Source organism: Heptranchias perlo, unplaced genomic scaffold (assembly GCF_035084215.1).
Source record: "Heptranchias perlo isolate sHepPer1 unplaced genomic scaffold, sHepPer1.hap1 HAP1_SCAFFOLD_50, whole genome shotgun sequence".
Classification (NCBI taxonomy): domain Eukaryota; kingdom Metazoa; phylum Chordata; class Chondrichthyes; order Hexanchiformes; family Hexanchidae; genus Heptranchias; species Heptranchias perlo.
Genome location: NW_027139516.1, coordinates 5,585,401 through 5,611,359, shown reverse-complemented (window position 1 = coordinate 5,611,359; position 25,959 = coordinate 5,585,401). Strand labels below are relative to the sequence as shown.

Here is a 25,959-nt window from a genome sequence, read left to right as displayed (position 1 = left end):
TCAGTGATGGGTCGGGGAGAGGGAGAATGAGAGAGAGCCCCTTACTTTAATCAGTTATGCGTGGGGGGAGTGTGAGAGGGAGAATGAGAGAGAGCCCCGACCTTAAATCAGTAATGGGTGGGGGGAGGGGGAGAGAGAGATTGAGAGAGAGCGCCTTACTTTAATCAGTGATGTGTGGGGGGAGTGGGAGAGGGAGAATGAGAGAGAGCCCCTTACTTTAATCAGTGATGGGTCGGGGGAGGGGTGAGAGGAAGAATGAGAGTGAGCCCCTTCCTTGAATCAGTGATGGGTGGGGGAGGGGTCAGAGGGAGAATGAGAGAGAGCCCATTACTTTAATCAGCGATAGGTGGGGAAGGGGGGAGAGGGAGAATGAGAGAGAGCCCCTGACTTTAATCAGTGATGGGTGGGTGGTGGGGTGTGGGGGGAGGGGGGAGGGGGTAAATGAGAGAGAGCCCCTTACTTTAATCAGTGATGGGTCGGGGGAGGGGTGAGAGGAAGAATGAGAGAGAGCCCCTTACTTTAATCAGTGATGGGGAGGGGGAGAGGGAGAATGAGAGAGAGCCCCGAACTAAAATCAGTTGTGGGTGGGGGGAGGGGGAGAGAGAGAATGAAAGAGAGCCCCTGACTTTCATCACTGATGGGTGGGTGAGGGGGAGAGTGAGAATGAGAGAGAGTCCATTACTTTCATCAGTGATGGGTGGGGGAGGGGGAGAGGGAGAATGAGAGAGAGCCCCTTCCTTTAATCAGTGATGGGGGAGGGGGAGAGGGAGAATGAGAGAGAGCCCCTTACTTTAATCAGTGATGGGTGCGGGGTGGGGGAGAGGGAGAATGAGAGAGAGCCCCTTACTTTAATCAGTGATGGGTGGGGGGAGGGTGACGGGGAGAATGAGAGAGAGCCCCTTACTTTAATCAGTGATGCGTGGGGGGAGTGGGAAGGGAGAATGAGAGAGAGCCCCGAACTCAAATCAGTAATGGGTGGGGGGAGGGGGAGAGAGAGAATGAGAGAGAGCCCCTTACTTTAATCAGTGATGTGTGGGGGGAGTGGGAGAGGGAGAATGAGAGAGAGCCCCTGACTTTAATCAGTGATGGGTGGGGGGAGGGGGGAGAGGGAGAATGAGAGAGAGCCCATTACTTTAATCAGTGATGGGGAGGGGGAGAGGGAGAATGAGAGAGAGCCCCGAACTAAAATCAGTTGTGGGTGGGGGGAGGGGGAGAGAGAGAATGAGAGAGAGCCCCTGACTTTCATCACTGATGGGTGGGTGAGGGGGAGAGTGAGAATGAGAGAGAGCCCCTTACTTTAATCAGCGATGGGTGGGGGGAGGGGGAAAGGGAGAATGAGAGAGAGTCCATTACTTTCATCAGTGATGGGTCGGGGGTGGGGTGAGAGGAAGAATGAGAGAGAGCCCCTTCCTTTCATCAGTGATGGGTGGAGGGAGGGGTCAGAGGGAGAATGAGAGAGAGCCCATTACTTTAATCAGCGATAGGTGGGGGAGGGGGGAGAGGGGAGAGGGAGAATGAGAGAGAGCCCCTGACTTTAATCAGTGATGGGTGGGGGGTGGGGGGTGGGGGGAGGGGGGATGGGGAGAATGAGAGAGAGCCCCTTACTTTAATCAGTGATGGGTCGGGGGAGAGGGAGAATGAGAGAGAGCCCCTTACTTTAATCAGTGATGGGTCGGGGGAGAGGGAGAATGAGAGAGAGCCCCTCACTTTAATCAGTGATGGGTGGGGGGGAGGGAGAATGAGAGAGAGCCCCTGACTTTAGTCAGTGATGGGTGTGGGGAGGGCGAGAGGGAGAATGAGAGTGAGCCCCTGTCTTTAATCAGTGATGGGTGGGGGGAGGGGTGAGAGGGAGAATGAGAGAGAGCCCCTTACTTTAATCAGTGATGGGTCGGGGGAGGGGTGAGAGGAAAAATGAGAGAGAGCAACTTCCTTTCATCAGTGATGGGTGGAGGGAGGGGTCAGAGGGAGAATGAGAGAGAGCCCATTACTTTAATCAGCGATAGGTGGGGGAGGGGCGAGAGGGAGAATGAGAGAGAGCCACTGACTTTAATCAGTGATGGGTGGGGGGTGGGGTGTGGGGGGAGGGGGGATGGGGAGAATGAGAGAGAGCCCCTTACTTTAATCAGTGATGGGTCGGGGGAGAGGGAGAATGAGAGAGAGCCCCTTACTTTAATCAGTGATGGGTCGGGGGAGAGGGAGAATGAGAGAGAGCCCCTGACTTTAGTCAGTGATGGGTGTGGGGAGGGCGAGAGGGAGAATGAGAGAGAGCCCCTTACTTTCATCAGTGATGGGTGGGGGAGGGGGAGAGGGAGAATGAAAGAGTGCCCCCTACTTTAATCAGTGATGGGTGGGGGGAGAGGGAGAATGAGAGAGAGCCCCTTACTTTAATCAGTGATGGGTGGGGGAGGGGGAGGGGGAGAGGGAGAATGAGAGAGAGCCCCTTACTTTAATCAGTGATGGGTCGGGGGAGAGGGAGAATGAGAGAGAGCCCCTTCCTTTCATCAGTGATGGGTGGTGGAGGGGGAGAGGGAGAATGAAAGAGTGCCCCCTACGTTCATCAGTGATGGGTGGGGGGAGAGGGAGAATGAGAGAGAGCCCCTTACTTTAAACAGTGATGGGTAGGGGGAGGGGGGAGAGGAAGAATGAGAGAGAGCCCCTTACTTTAATCAGTGATGCGTGGGGTGATGGGGGAGGGAGAATGAGAGAGAGCCCCAAACTTAAATCATTAATGGGTGGGGGAGGGGGAGAGGGAGAATGAGAGAGAGCCCCTTCCTTTAATCAGTGAATGGCGGGGGGAGAGGGAGAATGAGAGAGAGCCCCTTACTTTGATCAGCGATGGGTGGGGGAGGGGGGAGAGGGAGAATGAGAGAGAGCCCCTTACTTTATTCAGCGATGGGTAGGGGGAGGGGGAGGGGTAGGGGGGAGAGGAAGAATGAGAGAGAGCCCCTTACTTTAATCAGTGATGGGTAGGGGGGGAGTGGGAGAGGGAGAATGAGAGAGAGACCCTTACTTTCATCAGTGATGGGTGGGGGAGGGGGAGAGGGAGAATGAGAGAGAGCCCCTTCCTTTAATCAGTGAATGGCGGGAGGAGACGGAGAATGAGAGAGAGCCCCTTACTTTAATCAGTGATGGGTGGAGGGAGAGGGAGAATGACAGAGACCCCCTTACTTTAATCAGTGATGGGTGGGGGTGAGGTGGAGGGAGAATGAGAGAGAGCCCCTCACTTTAATCAGTGATGGGTGGGGGATGAGGGGAGAGGGAGAATGAGAGAGAGCCCCTCACTTTAATCAGTGATGGGTGGGGGATGAGGGGAGAGGTAGAATGAGAGAGAGCCCCTTACTTTAATCAGTGATGTGTGAGGGGAATGGGAAAGGGAGGATGAGAGAGAGCCCCTTACTTTATTCAGTGATGGGTCACGGGAGGGGGGAGAGGAAGAATGAGAGAGAGCCCCTTACTTAAATCGGTGATGGGGAGGGTGAGAGGGAGAATGAGAGAGAGCCCCTTACTTTAATCAGTGATTGGTCGGGGGAGGGGTGAGAGGAAGAATGAGAGAGAGCCCCTTCCTTCAATCAATGATGGGTCGGGGGAGAGGGAGAATGAGAGAGAGCCCCTCACTTAAATCAGTAATGGGTGGGGGGAGGGGGGAGAGGGAGAATGAGAGAGAGCCCCTTACTTTCATCAGTGATGGGTCGGGGGAGAGGGAGAATGAGAGAGAGCCCCTTACTTTAATCAGTGATGGGTGGGGGGGAGGGAGAATGAGAGAGAGCCCCTGACTTTCATCAGTGATGGGTGTTGGAGGGGGAGAGGGAGAATGAGAGAGAGCCCCTTACTTTAATCAGTGATGGGTGGGGGGGAGGGAGAATGAGAGAGAGCCCCTGACTTTCATCAGTGATGGGTGTGGGGAGGGGGAGAGGGAGAATGAGAGAGAGCCCCTGACTTTCATCAGTGATGGGTGGGGGGAGAGGGAGAATGAGAGAGAGCCCCTTACTTTAATCAGTGATGTGTCGGGGGAGGGGGGAGTGGAAGAATGATAGAGAGCCCCTTACCTTAATCAGTGATGGGTCGGGGGCAGGGGGAGAGGAAGAAAGAGAGAGAGCCCCTTACTTTAATCAGTGATGGGTGGGGGGAGGGGGGAGAGGAAGAATGAGAGAGAGCCCCTTACTTTAATCAGTGATATGTGGGGGGAGTGGGAGAGGGAGAATGAGAGACAGCCCCTTACTTTATTCAGTGATGGGTACGGGGACGGGGGAGAGGAAGAATGAGAGAGAGCCCCTTACTTTAATCAGTGATGCGTGGGGGGAGTGGGGAGGGAGAATGAGAGAGAGCCCCGAACTTAAATCAGTAATGGGTGGGGGGAGGGGGAGAGAGAGAATGAGAGAGAGCCCCTTACTTTAATCAGTGAAGTGTGGGGGGAGTGGGAGAGGGAGAATGAGAGAGAGCCCCTTACTTTAATCAGTGATGGGTCGGGGAGAGGGAGAATGAGAGAGAGCCCCTTACTTTAATCAGTTATGCGTGGGGGGAGTGGGAGAGGGAGAATGAGAGAGAGCCCCTTCCTTGAATCAGTGATGGGTGGGGGAGGGGTCAGAGGGAGAATGAGAGAGAGCCCATTACTTTAATCAGCGATAGGTGGGGAAGGGGGGAGAGGGAGAATGAGAGAGAGCCCCTGACTTTAATCAGTGATGGGTGGGTGGTGGGGTGTGGGGGGAGGGGGGAGCTGGGAGGGGGTAAATGAGAGAGAGCCCCTTACTTTAATCAGTGATGGGTCGGGGGAGGGGTGAGAGGAAGAATGAGAGAGAGCCCCTTACTTTAATCAGTGATGGGGAGGGGGGAGAGGGAGAATGAGAGAGAGCCCCGAACTAAAATCAGTTGTGGGTGGGTGGAGGGGGAGAGAGAGAATGAAAGAGAGCCCCTGACTTTCATCACTGATGGGTGGGTGAGGGGGAGAGTGAGAATGAGAGAGAGCCCCTTACTTTAATCAGCGATGGGTGGGGGGAGGGGGAGAGGGAGAATGAGAGAGAGTCCATTACTTTCATCAGTGATGGGTGGGGGAGGGGGAGAGGGAGAATGAGAGAGAGCCCCTTCCTTTAATCAGTGATGGGGGAGGGGGAGAGGGAGAATGAGAGAGAGCCCCTTACTTTAATCAGTGATGGGTGCGGGGTGGGGGAGAGGGAGAATGAGAGAGAGCCCCTTACTTTAATCAGTGATGGGTGGGGGGAGGGTGACGGGGAGAATGAGAGAGAGCCCCTTACTTTAATCAGTGATGCGTGGGGGGAGTGGGGAGGGAGAATGAGAGAGAGCCCCGAACTCAAATCAGTAATGGGTGGGGGGAGGGGGAGAGAGAGAATGAGAGGGAGCCCCTTACTTTAATCAGTGATGTGTGGGGGGAGTGGGAGAGGGAGAATGAGAGAGAGCCCCTGACTTTAATCAGTGATGGGTGGGGGGAGGGGGGAGAGGGAGAATGAGAGAGAGCCCATTACTTTAATCAGTGATGGGGAGGGGGAGAGGGAGAATGAGAGAGAGCCCCGAACTAAAATCAGTTGTGGGTGGGGGGAGGGGGAGAGAGAGAATGAGAGAGAGCCCCTGACTTTCATCACTGATGGGTGGGTGAGGGGGAGAGTGAGAATGAGAGAGAGCCCCTTACTTTAATCAGCGATGGGTGGGGGGAGGGGGAAAGGGAGAATGAGAGAGAGTCCATTACTTTCATCAGTGATGGGTCGGGGGAGGGGTGAGAGGAAGAATGAGAGAGAGCCCCTTCCTTTCATCAGTGATGGGTGGAGGGAGGGGTCAGAGGGAGAATGAGAGAGAGCCCCTGACTTTAATCAGTGATGGGTGGGGGGTGGGGGGTGGGGGGAGGGGGGATGGGGAGAATGAGAGAGAGCCCCTTACTTTAATCAGTGATGGGTCGGGGGAGAGGGAGAATGAGAGAGAGCCCCTTACTTTAATCAGTGATGGGTCGGGGGAGAGGGAGAATGAGAGAGAGCCCCTCACTTTAATCAGTGATGGGTGGGGGGGAGGGAGAATGAGAGAGAGCCCCTGACTTTAGTCAGTGATGGGTGTGGGGAGGGCGAGAGGGAGAATGAGAGTGAGCCCCTGTCTTTAATCAGTGATGGGTGGGGGGAGGGGTGAGAGGGAGAATGAGAAAGAGCCCCTTACTTTAATCAGTGATGGGTCGGGGGAGGGGTGAGAGGAAAAATGAGAGAGAGCACCTTCCTTTCATCAGTGATGGGTGGAGGGAGGGGTCAGAGGGAGAATGAGAGAGAGCCCATTACTTTAATCAGCGATAGGTGGGGGAGGGGCGAGAGGGAGAATGAGAGAGAGCCCCTGACTTTAATCAGTGATGGGTGGGGGGTGGGGTGTGGGGGGAGGGGGGATGGGGAGAATGAGAGAGAGCCCCTTACTTTAATCAGTGATGGGTCGGGGGAGAGGGAGAATGAGAGAGAGCCCCTTACTTTAATCAGTGATGGGTCGGGGGAGAGGGAGAATGAGAGAGAGCCCCTCACTTTAATCAGTGATGGGTGGGGGGGAGGGAGAATGAGAGAGAGCCCCTGACTTTAGTCAGTGATGGGTGTGGGGAGGGCGAGAGGGAGAATGAGAGAGAGCCCCTTACTTTCATCAGTGATGGGTGGGGGAGGGGGAGAGGGAGAATGAAAGAGTGCCCCCTACTTTAATCAGTGATGGGTGGGGGGAGAGGGAGAATGAGAGAGAGCCCCTTACTTTAATCAGTGATGGGTGGGGGAGGGGGAGAGGGAGAATGAGAGAGAGCCCCTTACTTTAATCAGTGATGGGTCGGGGGAGAGGGAGAATGAGAGAGAGCCCCTTCCTTTCATCAGTGATGGGTGGTGGAGGGGGAGAGGGAGAATGAAAGAGTGCCCCCTACGTTCATCAGTGATGGGTGGGGGGAGAGGGAGAATGAGAGAGAGCCCCTTACTTTAAACAGTGATGGGTAGGGGGAGGGGGGAGAGGAAGAATGAGAGAGAGCCCCTTACTTTAATCAGTGATGCGTGGGGTGATGGGGGAGGGAGAATGAGAGAGAGCCCCAAACTTAAATCATTAATGGGTGGGGGAGGGTGAGAGGGAGAATGAGAGAGAGCCCCTTCCTTTAATCAGTGAATGGCGGGGGGAGAGGGAGAATGAGAGAGAGCCCCTTACTTTGATCAGCGATGGGTGGGGGAGGGGGGAGAGGGAGAATGAGAGAGAGCCCCTTACTTTATTCAGCGATGGGTAGGGGGAGGGGGAGGGGTAGGGGGGAGAGGAAGAATGAGAGAGAGCCCCTTACTTTAATCAGTGATGGGTAGGGGGGGAGTGGAAGAGGGAGAATGAGAGAGAGCCCCTTACTTTAATCAGTGATGGGTGGGGGAGGGGGGAGAGGGAGAATGAGAGAGAGCCTCTTCCTTTCATCAGCGATGGGCGGGGGGAGAGCGAGAATGAGAGAGAGCCCCTTACTTCAAACAGTGATGGGTGGGGGGAGAGTGAGAATGAGAGGGTGCCCCTTTCTTTAATTAGTGATGGGTGGGGGGAGGGGGAGGGGTAGGGGGAGAGGGAGAATGAGAGAGAGCCCCTTACTTTAATCAGTGATGGGCGGGGGGAGGGTGGAGAGGGAGAATGAGAGAGAGCCCCTTACTTTAATCAGTGATGGGTGGGGGGAGTGGGAGAGGGAGAATGAGAGAGAGCCCCTTACTTTATTCAGTGATAGGTAGGGGGAGGGGGAGGGGTAGGGGGGAGAGGAAGAATGAGAGAGAGCCCCTTACTTTAATCAGTGATGGGTGGGGGAGGGGGAGAGGGAGAATGAGAGAGAGCCCCTTCCTTTAATCAGTGAATGGCGGGGGGAGAGGGAGAATGAGAGAGAGCCCCTGACTTTAATCAGTGATGTGTGGTGGAGAGGGGAGAGGGAGAATGAGAGAGAGACCCTTACTTTATTCAGTGATGGGCGGTGGGAGGGGGAGTGGGAGAGGGAGAATGAGAGAGAGCCACTTCCTTTAATCAGCGATGGGCGGGGGGAGAGGGAGAATGACAGAGACCCCCTTAGTTTAATCAGTGATGGGTGGGGGTGAGGTGGAGGGAGAATGAGAGAGAGCCCCTTACTTTAATCAGTGATGGGCGCTGGGAGGGGGAGTGGGAGAGGAAGAATGACAGAGAGCCCCTTACTTTAATCAGTGATGGGTGGAGGGAGAGGGACGAGGGAGAATGAGAGAGATCCCCTCACTTTAATCAGTGATGGGTGGGGGATGAGGGGAGAGGGAGAATGAGAGAGAGCCCCTTACTTTAATCAGTGATGTGTGGGGGAGTGGGAAAGGGAGGATGAGAAAGAGCCCATACTTTATTCAGTGATGGGTCGGGGGAGGGGGGAGAGGAAGAATGAGAGAGAGCCCCTTACTTAAATCGGTGATTGGTCGGGGGAGGGGTGAGAGGAAGAATGAGAGAGAACACCTTCCTTCAATCAATGATGGGTCGGGGGAGAGGGAGAATGAGAGAGAGCCCCTCACTTAAATCAGTAATGGGTGGGGGGAGGGGGGAGAGGGAGAATGAGAGAGAGCCCCTTACGTTCATCAGTGATGGGTCGAGGGAGAGGGAGAAGGAGAGAGAGCCCCTTACTTTAATCAGTGATGGGTGGGGGGGAGGGAGAATGAGAGAGAGCCCCTGACTTTAATCAGTGATGGGTGGGGGGAGGGGGGAGAGGGAGAATGAGAGAGAGCCCCTTACTTTATTCAGTGATGGGTAGGGGGAGGGGGGAGAGGAAGAATGAGAGAGAGCCCCTTACTTTAATCAGTGATGGGGAGGGGGAGAGGGAGAATGAGAGAGAGCCCCTCACTTTAATCAGTGATGGGTGGGGGGGAGGGAGAATGAGAGCGAGCCCCTGACTTTAGTCAGTGATGGGTGTGGGGAGGGCGAGAGGGAGAATGAGAGAGAGCCCCTTACTTTCATCAGTGATGTGTGGGGGAGGGGGAGAGGGAGAATGAGAGAGAGCCCCTTACATTTATCAGCGATGGGTGGGGGACGGGGGAGAGGGAGAGTGAGAGAGAGCCCCTTACTTTAATCAGTGATGGGTGGGGGACGGGGAGAGGGATAATGAGAGAGAGCCTCTTCCTTTAATCAGTGAATGGCGGGGGGAAAGGGAGAATGAGAGAGAGCCCCTTGCTTTGATCTGTGATGGGCGGTGGTAGGGGGAGTGGGAGAGGGAGAATGAGAGGGAGCCACTTACTTCAATCAGCGATGGGCGGGGGGAGAGGGAGAACGACAGAGACCCCCTGACTTTGATCAGTGATGGGTGGGGTGGGGAGAGAGGGAGAATGAGAGAGAGCCCCTTACTTTAATCAGTGATGGGTGGAGGGAGAGAGGAGAGGGAGAATGAGAGAGAGACCCTCACTTTAATCAGTGATGGGCGAGGGGGGGAGGGTGAGAGGGAGAATGAGAGAGAGCCCCTGACTTTAATCAGTGATGTTTTGGGACAGTGGGAGAGGGAGAATGAGAGAGAGCCCCTTACTTTATTCAGTGATGGGGAGGGGGAGTGGGAAGAGGAAGAATGAGAGAGAGCCCCTTACTTTAATCAGTGATGGGGAGGGGGAGAGGGAGAATGAGAGAGAGCCCATCACTTTAATCAGTGATGGGTGGGGGGAGGGGGAGAGGGAGAATGAGAGAGAGCCCCTTACTTTCATCAGTGATGGGTGGGGGTGGGGGAGGGGAGAGGTAGAATGAGAGAGAGCCACTTACTTTAATCAGTGATTGGCGGGGGGAGAGGGAGAATGAGAGAGAGCCCCTGACTTTAATCAGTGATGGGTGGGGGGAGAGGGAGAATGAGAGAGAGCCCCTTACTTCAATCAGTGATGGGTGGGGGGAGAGGGAGAATGAGAGAGAGCCCCTGACTTTAATCAGTGATGGGTGGGGGTAGAGGGAGAGGGAGAATGAGAGAGAGCCCCTTACTTTCATCAGTGATGGGTGGGGGTGGGGGAGGGGAGAGGTAGAATGAGAGAGAGCCACTTACTTTAATCAGTGATTGGCGGGGGGAGAGGGAGAATGAGAGAGAGCCCCTTACTTTTATCAGTGATGTGTTGTTGAGGGGGAGAGGGAGAATGAGAGAGAGCCCCTTACTTTAATCAGTGATGGGTGGGGAGAGCGGAGAGGTAGAATGAGAGAGAGCCCCTTACTTGAATCAGTGATGGGCGGGGGGAGAGGGGAGAGGGAGTTAGAGAGAGAGCCCCTTACTTTCATCTGTGATGGGTGGGGTGAGGTGCGATGGATAATGAGAGAGAGCCTCTTACTTTAATCAGTGATAGGTGGGGGGAGAGGGAGAGGGAGAGGGAGAATGAGAGAGAGCCCCTGACTTTCGTCAGTGATGGGTGGGGGGAGAGGGAGAGGGAGAATGAGAGAGAGCCCTTGACTTTCGTCAGTGATGGGTGGGGGGAGAGGGAGAGGGAGAATGAGAGAGAGCCCCTTACTTTCATCAGTGATGGGCGGTGGGAGGGGGTGGGGGAGAGGGAGAATGAGAGGGAGCCCCTGACTTGAATCAGTGATGGGTGGGGGGAGTGCAGAGGGAGAATGATAGAGAGCCCCTTACTTTAATCAGTGTTGGGTGAAGGGAGGGGCCGAGGGAGAATGAGAGAGTGCCCCTTACTTTAATCAGTGATTGGCGGGGGGAGAGGGAGAATGAGAGAGAGCCCCTTACTTTTATCATTGATGGGAGGGGGGAGAGGGAGAATGAGAGAGAGACCCTTACTTTAATCAGTGATGGGTGGAGGGAGGGGGAGAGGGAGAATGAGAGAGAGCCCATCACTTTAATCAGTGATGGGTGGGGGGAGGGGGAGAGGGAGAATGAGAGAGAGCCCCTTACTTTAATCAGTGATGGGTGGGGGGAGGGGGAGAGGGAGAATGAGAGAGAGCCCCTTACTTTAATCAGTGATGGGTGGGGGGAGAGGGAGAATGAGAGAGAGCCCCTTACTTTAATCAGTGATGGGTGGCGGGAGGGTAGAGAGCGAGAATGAGAGATAGCCCCTTATTTAATCAGTGATGGGCGGGGGGAGGGTGAGAGGGAGAATGAGAGAGAGCCCCTTACTTTAATCAGTGATGTGTGGGAGGAGAGGGAGAATGAGAGAGAGCCTCTTACTTTAATCAGTGATGGGTGGGGGGAGAGGGAGAGGGAGATGGAGATGGAGAATGAGAGAGAGCCCCTTACTTTAATCAGTGATGGGTGGGGGGAGAGGGAGAGGGAGAATGAGAGAGAGCCCCTTAATTTAATCAGTGATGGGCGGGGATGAGAGGGAGAATGAGAGGGAGCCCCTTACTTTAATCAGTGATTTGCGGTGGGAGGGGGAGGGGGAGGGGGAGGGGGAGAGGGAGAATGACAGAGAGGCCCTTACTTTAATCAGTGATGGGTGGTGGGAGAGGGGAGAGGGAGAATGAGAGGGAGCCCCTTACTTTAATCAGTGTTGGGTGGGGTGGGGAGAGAGGGAGAATGAGAGAGAGCCCCTTACTTTCATCAGTGATGGGTGGGGGGAGGGGGCAGCGGGTGAATGAGACGGAGCCCCTTCCTTTCATCAGTGATGAGTGGAGGGAGAGGGGAGAGGTAGAATGAGAGAGAGCCCCTTACTTTAATCAGTGATGGGTGGAGGGAGAGGGGAGAGGGAGAATGAGAGAGAGAAGCTTATTTAATCAGTGATGGGTGGGGGGAGGGGGAGGGGGAGAGGGAGAGGGAGAATGGGAGAGAGCCCCTTAATTTAATCAGTGATGGGTGGGGGGAGGGGGGTGAGGGAGAATGAGAGAGAGCCCCTTACTTTAATCAGTTTTAGGTTGGTGAGGGGGAGGGGGAGAATGAGAGAGAGCCCCTTTCTTTAATCATTGATGGGCGGGGTGGAGAGGGAGAATGAGAGAGAGTCCCTCACTTTAATCAGTGATGGGAGGGGGGAGGGGGGGGTGGGAGAATGAGAGAGAGCCCCTTCCTTTAATCAGTGATGGGTGGGGGAGGGGGGAGAGGGAGAATGAGAGGGAGCCCCTTCCTTTAATCAGTGATGGGTGGTGGGAGGGGAAGAGGGAGAATGAGAGTGAGCACCTTACTTTAATTATTGATGGGCGGGGTGGAGAGGGAGAATGAGAGAGAGTCCCTCACTTTAATAAGTGATGGGCGGGGGGAGGGGGGGGTGGGAGAATGAGAGAGAGCCCCTTCCTTTAATCAGTGATGGGCGGGGGGAGGGGGAGAGGGAGAATGAGAGAGAGCACCTTACTTCAATCAGTGATGGGTGGGCGGAGGTGGGAGAGGGAGAATTAAAGAGAGCCCCTTCCTTTAATCAGTCATTGGCGGGGGGAGGGGGAGAGGGTGAATGACAGAGAGCCCCTTACTTTAATCAGTGTTGGGTGGGGGGAGGAGGGAGAGGGAGAATGAGAGAGAGCCCCTTACTTTAATCAGTGATGTGTGGGGTGAGATTGAGAGGGAGATGGAGAGGGAGAATGAGAGAGAGCCCCTTACTTTAATCAGTGATGTGTGGGGGGAGTGGGAGAGGGAGAAGGAGAGAGATCACCTTTCTTTGATCAGTGATGGGCGGGGTGTGAGGGAGAATGGGAGAGAGCCCCATACTTTAATCAGTGATGGGTGGGGGGAGGGGGAGAGGGAGAATGAGAGAGAGCCCCTTACTTTTATCAGTGATGGGAGGGGGGAGAGGGAGAAGGAGATAGAGCCCCTTACTTTAATCAGTGATGGGTGGGGGTGGGGGAGAGGGAGAATGAGAATGAGAGAGAGCCCCTTGCTTTAATCAGTGATGGGCGGGGGAGAGGGATAGGGAGAATGAGAGAGAGCCCCTTTCTTTAATCAGTGATGGGTGGTGGGAGGGGGAGAGGGAGAATGAGAGAGAGCCCCTTACTTTAATCAGTGATGGGCGGGGGAGTGTGAGAGGGAGAATGAGAGAGAGCCCCTTCCTTTCATCAGTGATGGGTGGGGGGAGGGGGGAGAGGGAGAACGAGAGAGAGCCCCTTACTTTAATCAGTGATTGGTGGGGGGAGGGGGAGGGAGAGAATGAGAGAGAGCCCCTTGCTTTCATCAGTGATTGGTGGGGGAGGGGGAGGGGGAGAATGAGAGAGAGCCTCTTACTTTTATCAGTGATGTGTGGGGGAAGGGGGAGAATGAGAGAGAGCCCCTTACTTTCATCAGTGATGGGTGGCGCAGGGGGGGTGTGGGAGAATGAGTGAGAGCCCCTGACTTTAATCAGTGATGTGCGGGGGGAGGGGGAGAGGGAGAATGAGATCGAGCCCCTTATTTATTCAGTGATGGTGAGGGGGAGAGGGAGAGGGAGAATGAGAGAGAGCATCTTAGTTTAATCAGTGAAGGGCGGGGGGAGAGGGGAGAGGGAGAATGAGAGAGAGCCGCTTACATTATTCAGTGATGGGTGGGGGGGAGGCGGGAGAATGAGAGAGAGCCCCTTACTTTAATCAGTGATGGCTGGGGGGTGGGGGTTGAGGGAGAATGAGAGAGAGACCCTTACTTTAATCAGTGATGGGTGTGGGAGACGGAGAATGAGGGAGTGCCCCTTACTTTAATCAGTGATGGGCGGGGGGAGGGGGTGAGGGAGAATGAGAGAGAGCCCCTTACTTTAATCAGTGATGGGTGGGGGGAGGGGGTTGAGGGAGAATGAGAGAGAGACCCTTACTTTAATCAGTGATGGGTGTGGGAGACGGAGAATGAGGGAGTGCCCCTTACTTTAATCAGTGATGGGCGGGGGGAGGGGGAGAGGGAGAATGAGAGAGAGCCCCTTCCTTTCATCAGTGATGGGTGGGGGAGCGGGAGAATGACAGAAAGCCCCTTCCTTTCATCAGTGATGTGTGGGGGGAGGGAGGTGAGGGAGAATGACAGAGAGCCCCTTACTTTAATCAGTGATTGGCGGGGGAGGGGGGAGAGCGACAATGACAGAGAGACCCTTACTTTGATCAGTGATGGTTGGGGGAGGGGGAGAAATAGAATGACGGAGATCCCCTTACTTTTATCAGTGATGGGCGCGGGGAGGGGGTGAGCGAGAATTACAGAGAGCCCCTTACTTTAATCAGTGATGGGTGGGTGGAGGGGGGAGGGGGGAGTGGGAGAATGACAGAGAGCCCCTTACTTTGAACAGTGCTGGGCGGGGGGAGGCGGAGAGACGGAGAATGACAGGTTGCCCCTTAATTTAAACAGTCCAAATTGTTTCCTAGTTTTTTGTAAAATACTGACTGTTCAGATTTCCCACATTCCTGATTTCATAGAATCATAGAATCATAGAAGTTGCAACATGGAAACAGGCCCTTCGGCCCAACATGTCCATGTCGCCCAGTTTGTACCACTAGCAAGTCCCAATTGCCTGCACTTGGCCCATACCCCGCTCTACCCATCTTACCCATGTAACTGTCCAAATGCTTTTTAAAAGACAAAATTGAACCCGCCTCTACTACTGCCTCTGGCAGCTCGTTCCAGACACTCACCACCCTTTGAGTGAAAAAATTGCCCCTCTGGACCCTTTTGTATCTCTCCCCTCTCACCTTAAATCTATGCCCCCTCGTTATAGACTCCCCTACCTTTGGGAAAAGATTTTGACCATCGACCTTATCACTGCCCCTCATTATTTTATGGACTTCTATAAGATCACCCCAAAACCTCCTACTCTCCAGGGAAAAAAGTCCCAGTCTATCTAACCTCTCCCTATAAGTCAAACCATCAAGTCCCGGTCACATCCGAGTAAATCTTTTCTGCATTCTTTCTCGTTTAATAATATCCTTTCTATAATAGGGTGACCAGAACTGCACACAGTTTTCCAAGTGTCGCCTTACTCATGTCCTGTACAACTTCAACAAGACATCCCAACTCCTGTATTAAATGTTCTGACCAATGAAATCAAGCATGCCGAATGCCTTCTTCACCACCCTATCCACCTGTGACTCCACTTTCAAGGAGCTATGAACCTGTACTCCTAGATCTCTTTGTTCTATAAATCTCCCCAACGCCCTACCATTAACGGAGTAGGTCCTGGCCCAATTCGATCCACCAAAATGCATCACCTCACATTTATCTAAATTAAACTCCATCTGCCATTCATCGGCCCATTGGCCCAATTCATCAAGGTCCCGTTGCAATCCCAGATAACATTCTTCACTGTCCACAATGCCACCAATCTTGGTGTTATCTGCAAACTTACTAACCATGCCTCCTAAATTCTCATCCAAATCATTGATATAAATAACAAACAACAGCGGAACCAGCACCGATCCCTGAGGCACACCGCTGGACACAGGCCTCCAGTTTGAAAAACAACCCTCTACAACCACCCTTTGTCTTCTGTCATCAAGCCAATTTTGTATCCAATTGGCCACCTCACCTTGGATCCCATGAGATTCAACCTTATGTAATAACCTACCATGCGGTACCTTGTCAAAGGCTTTGCTGAGGTCCATGTAGACCACGTCTACTGCACAGCCCTCATCTATCTTCTTGGTTACTCCTTCAAAAAAACTCAATCAAATTCGTGAGACATGATTTTCCTCTCACAAAACCAAGCTGACTGTTCCTAATCAGTCCCTGCCTCTCCAAATGCCTGTAGATCCTGTCCCTCAGAATACCCTCGAACAACTTACCCACTGCAGATGTCAGGCTCACCGGTCTGTAGTTCCCAGGCTTTTTTTTTTTTATTATTCGTTCACGGGATGTGGGCGTCGCTGGCAAGGCCGGCATTTATTGCCCATCCCTAATTGCCCTCGAGAAGGTGGTGGTGAGCCGCCTTCTTGAACCGCTGCAGTCCGTGTGGTGACGGTTCTCCCACTGTGCTGTTAGGAAGGGAGTTCCAGGATTTTGACCCAGCGACAATGAAGGAACGGCGATATATTTCTAAGTCGGGATGGTGTGTGACTTGGAGGGGAACGTGCAGGTGGTGTTGTTCCCATGCGCCTGCTGCCCTTGTCCTTCTAGGTGGTAGAGGTCGCGGGTTTGGGAGGTGCTGTCGAAGAAGCCTTGGCGAGTTGCTGCAGTGCATCCTGTGGATGGTGCACACTGCAGCCACAGTGCGCCGGTGGTGAAGGGAGTGAATGTTTCGGGTGGTGAATGGGGTGCCAATCAAGCGGGCTGCTTTGTCCTGGATGGTGTCGAGCTTCTTGAGTGTTGTTGGAGCTGCACTCATCCAGGCAAGTGGAGAGTATTCCATCACACTCCTGACTTGTGCCTTGTAGATGGTGGAAAGGCTTTGGGGAGTCAGGAGGTGAGTCACTCGCTTCAGAATACCCAGCCTCTGACCTGCTCTCGTAGCCACAGTATTTATATGGCTGGTCCAGTTAAGTTTCTGGTCAATGGTGACCCCCAGGATGTTGATGGTGGGGGATTCGGCGATGGTAATGCCGTTGAATGTCAAGGGGAGATGGTTAAACTCTCTCTTGTTGGAGATGGTCATTGCCTGGCACTTATCTGGCGCGAATGTTACTTGCCACTTATGAGCCCAAGCCTGGATGTTGTCCAGGTCTTGCTGCATGCAGGCTCGGACTACTTCATTATCTGAGGGGTTGCGAATGGAACTGAACACTGTGCAGTCATCAGCGAACATCCCCATTTCTGACCTTATGATGGAGGGAAGGTCATTGATGAAGCAGCTGAAGATGGTTGGGCCTAGGACACTGCCCTGAGGAACTCCTGCAGCAATGTCCTGGGGCTGAGATGATTGGCCTCCAACAACCACTACCATCTTCCTGTGTGCTAGGTATGACTCCAGCCACTGGAGAGTTTTCCCCCTGATTCCCATTGACTTCAATTTTACTAGGGCTCCTTGGTGCCACACTCGGTCAAATGCTGCCTTGATGTCAAGGGCAGTCACTCTCACCTCACCTCTGGAATTCAGCTCTTTTGTCCATGTTTGGATCAAGGCTGTAATGAGATCTGGAGCCGAGTGGTCCTGGCGGAACCCAAACTGAGCATCGGTGAGCAGGTTATTGGTGAGTAAGTGCCGCTTGATAGCACTGTCGACGACACCTTCCATCACTTTGCTGATGATTGAGAGTAGACTGATGGGACGGTAATTGGCCGGATTGGATTTGTCCTGCTTTTTGTGGACAGGACATACCTGGCCAATTTTCCACATTGTCGGGTGGATGCCAGTGTTGCAGCTGTACTGGAACAGCTTGGCTCGAGGCGCAGCTCGTTCTGGAGCACAAGTCTTCAGCACCACAGCTGGGATGTTGTCGGGGCCCATAGCCTTTGCTGTATCCAGTGCACTCAGCCGTTTCTTGATATCACGTGGAGTGAATCGAATTGGCCGAAGACTGGCTTCCGTGATGGTGGGGATATCGGGAGGAGGCTGAGATGGATTATCCACTCGGCACTTCTGGCTGAAGATGGTTGCAAACGCTTCAGCCTTGTCTTTTGCACTCACGTGCTGGACTCCGCCATCATTGAGAATGGGGATGTTTGCAGAGCCTCCTCCTCCCGTTAGTTGTTTAATTGTCCACCACCATTCACAACTGGATGTGGCAGGACTGCAGAGCTTTGATCTGATCCGTTGGTTGTGGAATCGCTTAGCTCTGTCTATAGCATGTTGCTTCCGCTGTTTAGCATGCATGTAGTCCTGAGTTGTAGCTTCACCAGGTTGGCACCTCATTTTTAGGTACGCCTGGTGCTGCTCCTGGCATGCTCTTCTACACTGCTCATTGAACCAGGGTTGATCCCCTGGCTTGTTGGTAATGGTAGAGTGAGGAATATGCCGGGCCATGAGGTTACAGATTGTGCTGGAATACAATTCTGCTGCTGCTGATGGCCCACAGCGCCTCATGGATGCCCAGTTTTGAGCTGCCAGATCTGTTCTGAATCTATCCCATTTAGCACGGTGGTAGTGCCACACAACACGTTGGATGGTGTCCTCAGTGCGAAGACGGGACTTCATCTCCACGAGGACTGTGCGGTGGTCACTCCTACCAATACTGTCATGGACATATGCATTTGCGACAGGTAGATTGGTGAGGACGAGGTCAAGTAAGTTTTTCCCTCGTGTTGGTTCGCTCACCACCTGCCGCAGGCCCAGTCTAGCAGCTATGTCCTTCAGGACTCGGCCAGCTCGGTCAGTCGTGGTGCTACCGAGCCACTCTTGGTGATGGACATTGAAGTCCCCCACCCAGAGTATATTTTGTGCCCTTGCTACCCTCAGTGCTTCCTCCAAGTGGTGTTCAACATGGAGGAGGACTGATTCATCAGCTGAGGGAGGACGGTAGGTGGTAATCAGCAGGAGGTTTCCTTGCCCATGTTTGACCTGATGCCATGAGATTTCATGGGGTCCAGAGTCAATGTTGAGGACTCCCAGGGCCACTCCCTCCTGACTGTATATCACTGTACCGCCACCTCTGGTGGGTCTGTCCTGCCGGTGGGACAGGACATACCCAGGAATGGTGATGGAAGAGTCTGGGACGTTGGCTGAAAGATATGATTCTGTGAGTATGGCTATGTCAGGCTGTTGCTTGACTGGTCTGTGGGACAGCTCTCCCAATTTTGGCACAAGTCCCCAGATGTTAGTAAGGAGGACCTTGCAGGGTCGACTGGGCTTGGTGTTTTGCCGTTGTCGTGTCCGGTGCCTAGTGGTCTGATGCCGGGTGGTCCGTCCGGTTTTATTCTTATTATGACTTTTCGTAGCGAGATTTTACAACTGAATGGCTTGCTAGGCCATTTCAGAGGGCAATTAAGAATCAACCACATTGCTGTGGGTCTGGAGTCACATATAGGCCAGACCGGGTAACGACGGCAGGTTTCCTTCCCTGAAGGACATGAGTGAACCAGATGGGTTTTTACGACAATCCGGTAGTTTCATGCTTTTCCCTGCCGCCCTTCTTAAACAAAGGCACAACATTTGCTACCCTCCAATCTTTAGGCACCTCACCTGTAGCTGTCGATGATTCAAATATCTCTGCTCGGGGACCCGCAATTTCCTCCCTAACCTCCCATAACGTCCTGGGATACATTTCATCAGGTCCCGGAGATTTATCTACCTTGATGCCCGTTAAGACTTCCAGCACCTCCCTCTCTGTCATATGTACACTCCTCAAGACATCACTATTTATTTCCCCAAGTTCCCTCACATCCATGGCTTTCTCAACTGTAAATACCGATGTGAAATATTCATTCAGGATCTCACACATCTCTTGTGGTTCCGCACATAGATGACCTTGTTTATCCTTAAGAGGCCCTACTCTCTCCCCAGTTACTCTTTTGCCCTTTATGTACTTGCAGAAGCTCTTTGGATTCTCCTTTGCCTTATCTGCCAAAGCAATCTCATGTCCCCTTTTTGCCCTCCTGATTTCTCTCTTAACTCTACTCCGGCAATCTCTATACTCTTCAAGGGATCCACTTGATCCCAGCTGCCTCTGCATGTCATATGCCTCCTTCTTTTTGAATAGGGCCTCAATCTCCCGAGTCATCCAAGGTTCCCTACTTCTACCAGCCTTGACCTTCACTTTATAAGGAATGTGCTTAACCTGAACCCTGGTTAACACACTTTTGAAAGCCTCCCACTTACCAGACGTCCCTTTGCCTGCCAAGAGACTCTCCCAATCAACTTCTGAAAGTTCCTGTCCAATACCATCAACATTGGCCTTTCCCCAATTTAGAATTTTAACTTTTGGGCCAGACCTATCATTCTCCATAGCTATCTTAAAACTAATGGAATTATGATCACTGGTCCCAAAGTGATCCCTCACTAACACTTCTGTCACCTGCCCTTCCTTATTTCCCAAGAGGAGGTCAAGTTTTGCCCTCTCTCTCGCCGGCCATCCACATACTGAATGAGAAATTCCTCCTGAATACACTCAACAAATTTCTCTCCATCCAAGCCCCTCATGCTATGGCTGTCCCAGTCAATGTTGGGAAAGTTAAAGTCCCCTACTATTACCACCCTATTTTTCTTGCAGCTGTCTGTAATCACCTTACATATTTGCTCCTCAATTTCCCGTTGACTATTTGGGTGTCTGTAGTACAATCCTGTCAAAGTGATCTTTCCCTTCTTATTTTTCACTTCTACCCATATAGACTCAGTGGGCGAACCCTCGGATATATCCCCTCTCACTACTGCCGTGATGTTCTCCCTAATCAAGAACGCAACCCCCCCCTCCTCTCTTACCTCCTGCTCTATCTTTCCTATAGCATCTGTACCCTGGAACATTGAGCTGCCAGTCCTGCCCCTCCCTTAGCCATGTTTCAGTAATATTAATAACATCCCAGTCCCATGTACCCATCCATGCCCTGAGTTCATCTGCCTTGCCCATCAGACTTCTTGCATTGAAATAAATGCAGTTTAATCTAGACTTCCCTTGGTCTTTGCCCTGCTTTCTCAGACCATCTGTCCGGTCATGTTCTGTACACTCTCCCTTACTGCCTTTTGTTTCTGTCACCACTTTACTTCCCACTGACTTCCTGCATCTGTTCCCATCCCCCTGCAACATTAGTTTAAACCCTCCCCAACAGCACTAGCAAACACTCCCCCTAGGACATTGGTTCCAGTCCTGCCCAGATGCAGACCGTCCAATTTGTCCTGGTCCCACCTCCCCCAGAACCGGTTCAAATGGCCCAGGAATTTGAATCCCTCCCTCTTGCACCATCTCTCAAGCCACGTATTCATCCTAGCTATCCTGTCATTCCTACTCTGACTAGCCCGTGGCACTGGTAGCAATCCTGAGTTTACTACCTTTGTGGTCCTACTCTTTAGTTTAACTCCTACCTCCCTAAATTCAGCTTGTAGGACCTCATCCTGTTTTTTACCTATATCGTTGGTGCCGATATGCACCACGACAACTGGCTGTTCACCCTCCCCCTCCAGAATGTCCTGCAGCCGCTCCGAGACATCCCTGACCCTTGCACCAGGGAGGCAACATACCATCCTGGTGTCTTGGTTGCGTCCGCAGAAACGCCTGTCTATTCCCCTTACAATCGAGTCCCCATATCACGAGAGCTCTGCCACTCTTTTTACTGCCCTCCTGTGCAGCAGAGCCAGCCACGGTGCCATGAACCTGGCCACTGCCACCTTCCCCTGGTGAGCCATCTCCCACAACAGTATCCAAAACGGTATACCTGTTTTGGAGGGAGATGACCGCAGGGGACCCCTGCACTGCCTTCCTACCCTTCCTCTGTCTGTTGGTCACCCATTCACTATCTCCCTCAGTAATTTCCATTGACTTCAGTAACATTAACTTCCAGCGAATATCCTGCAATTTTCTGCGTCTGGCCCGAGGGACTTCAAATCTCGGTTTGTTCTTCTTCGAGCAGGTTAAGTAGAGATTTCATAGTGGAGTTTTGATTGGGTAGATATGGAGAAACTGTTTCCACTGGCAGGAGGGTCGCTAACCAGAGGACGCAGATTGATGAGAATTGGCAATAAAGCCAGGGGGGAGATGAGTGGAATTTTCTTTACGCAGCGAGTTGTTCTGATCTGGAACCGAATGCCTGTGGAAGCAGATTCGTGTTTAAAATCTACCCCAATGACTCTGTCTATAACCGATGCTCTGTCTGTCCAGTCGCTCGCGGTGAACAAATTTGTTTAGTAACTTTCAAAATGGAATTGGATAAACACTTGTAAAGGAGAAAGGTTGCAGGACCATTGGGAAAGTGCAGGGGAGTAGGATTAAATGGATAGCTCTTTCAAAGAGCCAGCACAGACAGCAGGGGCCGAATGGTCTCCTTCTGTTCTGTGTGCTTCAAATCAATGGGGGGATTGTAAATCGAAGCATTTACATCATTTGAGCACTTAATACGAAACTTAACTCGCATCAAAACCACGTGAATCATCAGGTAGGAAGAGTAAAGGCAACGCGAGGTTTCGGGTTATGCGCCTCACGATCTTAAAATGTCAGTAACATTCAGCGGAAGAGGTGACAGCGAGGTTGATGTGCGCTGACACGCCCTGGAGGGCTCCACTCAGATTGTGTCGAGCGGAGAGGAAGGCGGGGAGATCAACCGAATCCACGACTACCACAGTCCTGACTGGGGACAGGGAGAGCAAGGCGGGGAGATCAGCCGAATCCCCCAGTACCAGAGTCTTCACTGGGTACAGGGAGAGCAAGGCGGGGAGATCAGCAGAATCCCCGAATATCAGAATCTTCACTGGGGACAGGGAGAGCAAGGCGGAGAGATCAGCCGAATTCCCGAGTACCAGAGTCTTCACTGGGTACAGGGAGAGCAAGGCGGGGAGATCAGCCGAATCCCCGAGTACCAGAGTCCTGACTGGGGACAGCGAGAGCAAGGCGGGGAGATCAGCCGAATCCCCGACGATCAGAGTCCTGACTGGGGACAGGGAGATTAAGGCGGGGAGATCAGCCGAATCCCCGAGTACTAGGGTCTTCACTGGGGACAGGAGCCGTGCGGACCAGATCTCATGTCGCTTCAGTCTTTTCATTGGATGAATTGGGTGAGTGACTGAGAATGTCTCAGAGTGGGGGATTATATCGAAGGAAACACATTTCTGCATTAAGTGCAGAGCTCGTCGCACACACGGTTCTGGGTAGAACCGGATGGTGATCAGAATGAAAGATAAAACCTTATGCAGAGAATTAATCAACACCAAATGTCGGTGACCCCATTATTCTCAGGTGAATGTTAGGGTCGAATTGAAACCCAGAGCTACTTTAATCAGAACACAGTGGAATTGAATAAACCTTCTTGTAAAAAAAACAAATTGAAGGGGGAACTGAGAGGGTTTCAAAATGTCTGCCCCTGAGTGACACAAAGTAAAAGCAACATGCTGAAACTTGCAGAGACAGAGGCGAACGGTTTCCGTTTTTGGGAACTCACTTCCTCCAACTTTTTATCGATAAGAGCAAGAGGTTTTAGTACTTTGCACGTTGTCGGCACTTGCTGTGTCTGATTCAACGTTTGATATGGAAAAGTATCTTCTGGAAATTTAACTTGTTAAATACCGGTCTGTGTAGGATTTTAGAAGTGGTTGATGGTTAAAGGTTAGATTTCATCATCCTGCTGCTTCTCCCCAACAGAAAATACACACAGATACTCTGTCACTCATTGATATACAGAGGCATCCTCTGTCTCCCTCTCTCACACACACACTCACTCTTTTCTCTTTCTCTCTCCTCTCTCTCCCTCTCACATATGCACACACTCAGTCAGTCCCTCACTAATACACTGTGTGTCTCCCTCCATCACATATACACACACCTGCTCAGAGTCACTCAGATATACAGATGCATCCTCTCTCTCTCGCTCTGTCTCTCTCATAGACACGCACTCATTCAGCTGTTCACTGATACACTATGTATCTGGCTCCCTCACATAAACGCACATTAAGAGTCTCACAGTTATACAGAGGCATCCATTGTCTCTCTCTCATACTTATACAATCCTCAGTTGCCCACTGATAAAATCTGTTTCACGCTCCCTCTCTCATATACGCACACACATTCAGATTCATTCATTGATATAGATAAGTAAGCACTTCCCCTATCTCTCTCTATCAAACACACAAAGAGTCACTGACTGATATACACACGCCTCCTCTCTCTCTCATATGGTGCACTGCCATCGTTTGGGGTCGGTGCCCTCGAGTGCCTGCCCCGCCTCTTGTGTAAACTGTCATCCTGTGGTAACACAGTGCCCTCCCCGCTCCGTTGTATCAGACACGGGAGAATGTCATCCTTGGGTGACACCGTGCCCTCGCTAATGTGTGAGTTCTTCGATCATATCCATTGTGTTTGGAGAGTGGCCCCGATAAATCTTTCAACTCCAATTCCCCATCAACTATTGATATTTTTGGGGATAGTGATTTGATTTATCCTAAAACTAAGAGTGGGCCATATTTGTCCACACATTCTACTTCAAATCATTCACTTACTGATCCTGATTTTATCTAATCAGAAATATTTTATTACAGGCATGTGAATGAGTTGTAATCTATCGTCCAGTTGTGTACATCAATGACCATTTATAGCAAAATAAAAACTAGTTAATTGCTGAGAGCTTCTATTTTCTTTTGTTCTCTTAAATATGGTCAACGTTCCCTCCACATTCCCACACTGAGGTGTTGTTATTACAGATAATAATTATTTGATGGTTAAATATTCCAAATAAAAGCTCTCACTTGTAGTTACAAACGTTCCGTCCCCACCCCCACATGCCATAACTTTGGAATTTGCAGCTAACTGGAAAAACATCCAGCCTCTGAGTCAGGAACTGTCAATTCAAGACGGTTAGAAACCCAGTCCACAGCTGTGAACAGGACTTTTACTCATTGGAGTGTCCACAATAAACAGTAACACTCAAAGCAGGGGAAATCTCTTCTTTCTGTGATAAATCAGTCCCATGTTATGTTATGTAAATATTCAGTGAAGTGAACTCACTACAATAGTCACACTTCCCAGTCACGGTGTTGGGGCAGTACAGCTGCCTTCTGTGGGTCGAACCATGTCGCTGAGGATATTGTCCCATCAACTCTCCCTGTTTGTCGATGATGCCACTAAAATACACTTGGAAATTGGGAATCTGGCCCATGGATGGAGTTCAGCCAGAAAATATAAAGGAATGGCCACTGATTCAAAAATAGCAAATGTGATCCCAAAAACAGGGGCAGGACACGGAGAAGGAATTGCCTCTAACTGGGGCTGGAGAATGAAACGATCACATATTGTGGTCGGGGTGGTAAAGAGACATGGAATGTGGAACAGAGTTCATCAAACAGTGTGTTTATTCAATCAAATATTTGTTATTCAATTGTTTAAGTTTCAATTACTTTTATTTTAATTAAACATTCGAGGAAAAGTGCACATTACATTCTACTTCACACCGTCAATATTGGTCTCATTTTCTGCCCTGCCATCATTAGATCTCCCGGTGAATGACGGAGTGATTGCGAAAAGTCCACAGCTGGAAGTAAACAGGGATTGTAGACTGAGGAACAACAGCAGGTGAATCAGCACAGGATTGAGAGAACAGCAACCAGAGAGAACCCTTCCGATTCAAAGAGCTTCCATAGATCGACTGGGGAGAAATGTAAGAGAAAGTCCCATTTCCTCAGATAAACACTGGTCCTGTCGACAGTCCAGAAAGGTTACAAGGTAAGGGGGGAAATGGTGAGAATGAGACTGGGAGAGTCTGATAACCGAGTACAATTATCCAGCATGAGGCCGTGCAATGAAATGTGAAGTGAGATCAGTTTCTGTCTCAAAACACACAGTCACAAATGAATCTTGTGTGTGTTTTAGAGTGAAGGGGTCTGATCTAAGAGGTGACTCCAGTCTGAGGGACAGCCCAGCAGATATATAATGTCTCCCCGCGTCCAGCACCAACTCGGAAAGAACCCGTCTTTATGGTCCCCATAATATCGATATTACACTCTGTGTTAATGTAGTACCAATGTAACGAATCTTACAACACCAGGTTATAGTCCAACAGCTTTATTTGAAAATCATAAGCTTTCGGAGGCTTTCTCCTTCGTCAGGTGAGTGTCGGAATCCTTGAACATTACCGCATTTATGGTCACAGAACAATGCCTGGGTGATTGCAGATAATCTTTCCAACTGCCCGTTGTCAAGACAATCAACGGGATTGAACAGTGTTCAGACAGTGAAACATTAGGTACCAGACTACTGAATATAGAGTTGGAAAGATTATCTGTAATCACCTGGCATTGTTCTATGACTATCAATGCGGTACCTTCCGTGGAATCCCACACTCAGCTGACGAAGGAGAAAGCCTCCGAAAGCTTGTGATTTTCAAATAAATCTGTTGGACTATAACCTGATGTTGTAAGATTCGTTACATTTGTACACCCCAGTCCATCACCGGCATCTCCACATCAATGTAGTACCAAACAGCGTTACCGAATTGAAATATATTTCATATCCAGCTATCAAAATAAATCATCTTGCAATTCTGAACTGGATGCGAAGTTTTACACAATGTTATTTCCTATCAGTAAATCTATTTCTGGATTTCACATTTGCAGTTCAATTAAATGATTATCATTTCAATATAAATTGGTGATAAAATGATGGGGA

General features: G+C 51.5%; 1 protein-coding gene across 6 annotated transcripts in view; it reads left to right on the top strand.

Moving 5' to 3' along the window:
- Positions 1 to 25,959, top strand: part of LOC137314026 (NACHT, LRR and PYD domains-containing protein 3-like) — a 64,936-nt gene that overhangs the window by 24,370 nt on the left and 14,607 nt on the right. For 3 of the 6 annotated variants that reach the window (XM_067979723.1, XM_067979722.1, XM_067979727.1), the window contains one exon: positions 24,786 to 25,017. The gene's annotated coding sequence lies outside the window, so the exon portion shown is untranslated. Of the gene's footprint in view, positions 1 to 21,889; positions 22,362 to 24,785; positions 25,018 to 25,959 lie in introns of those variants that run through there. The other 3 variants (XM_067979728.1, XM_067979724.1, XM_067979725.1) reach the window with 2 other exon arrangements.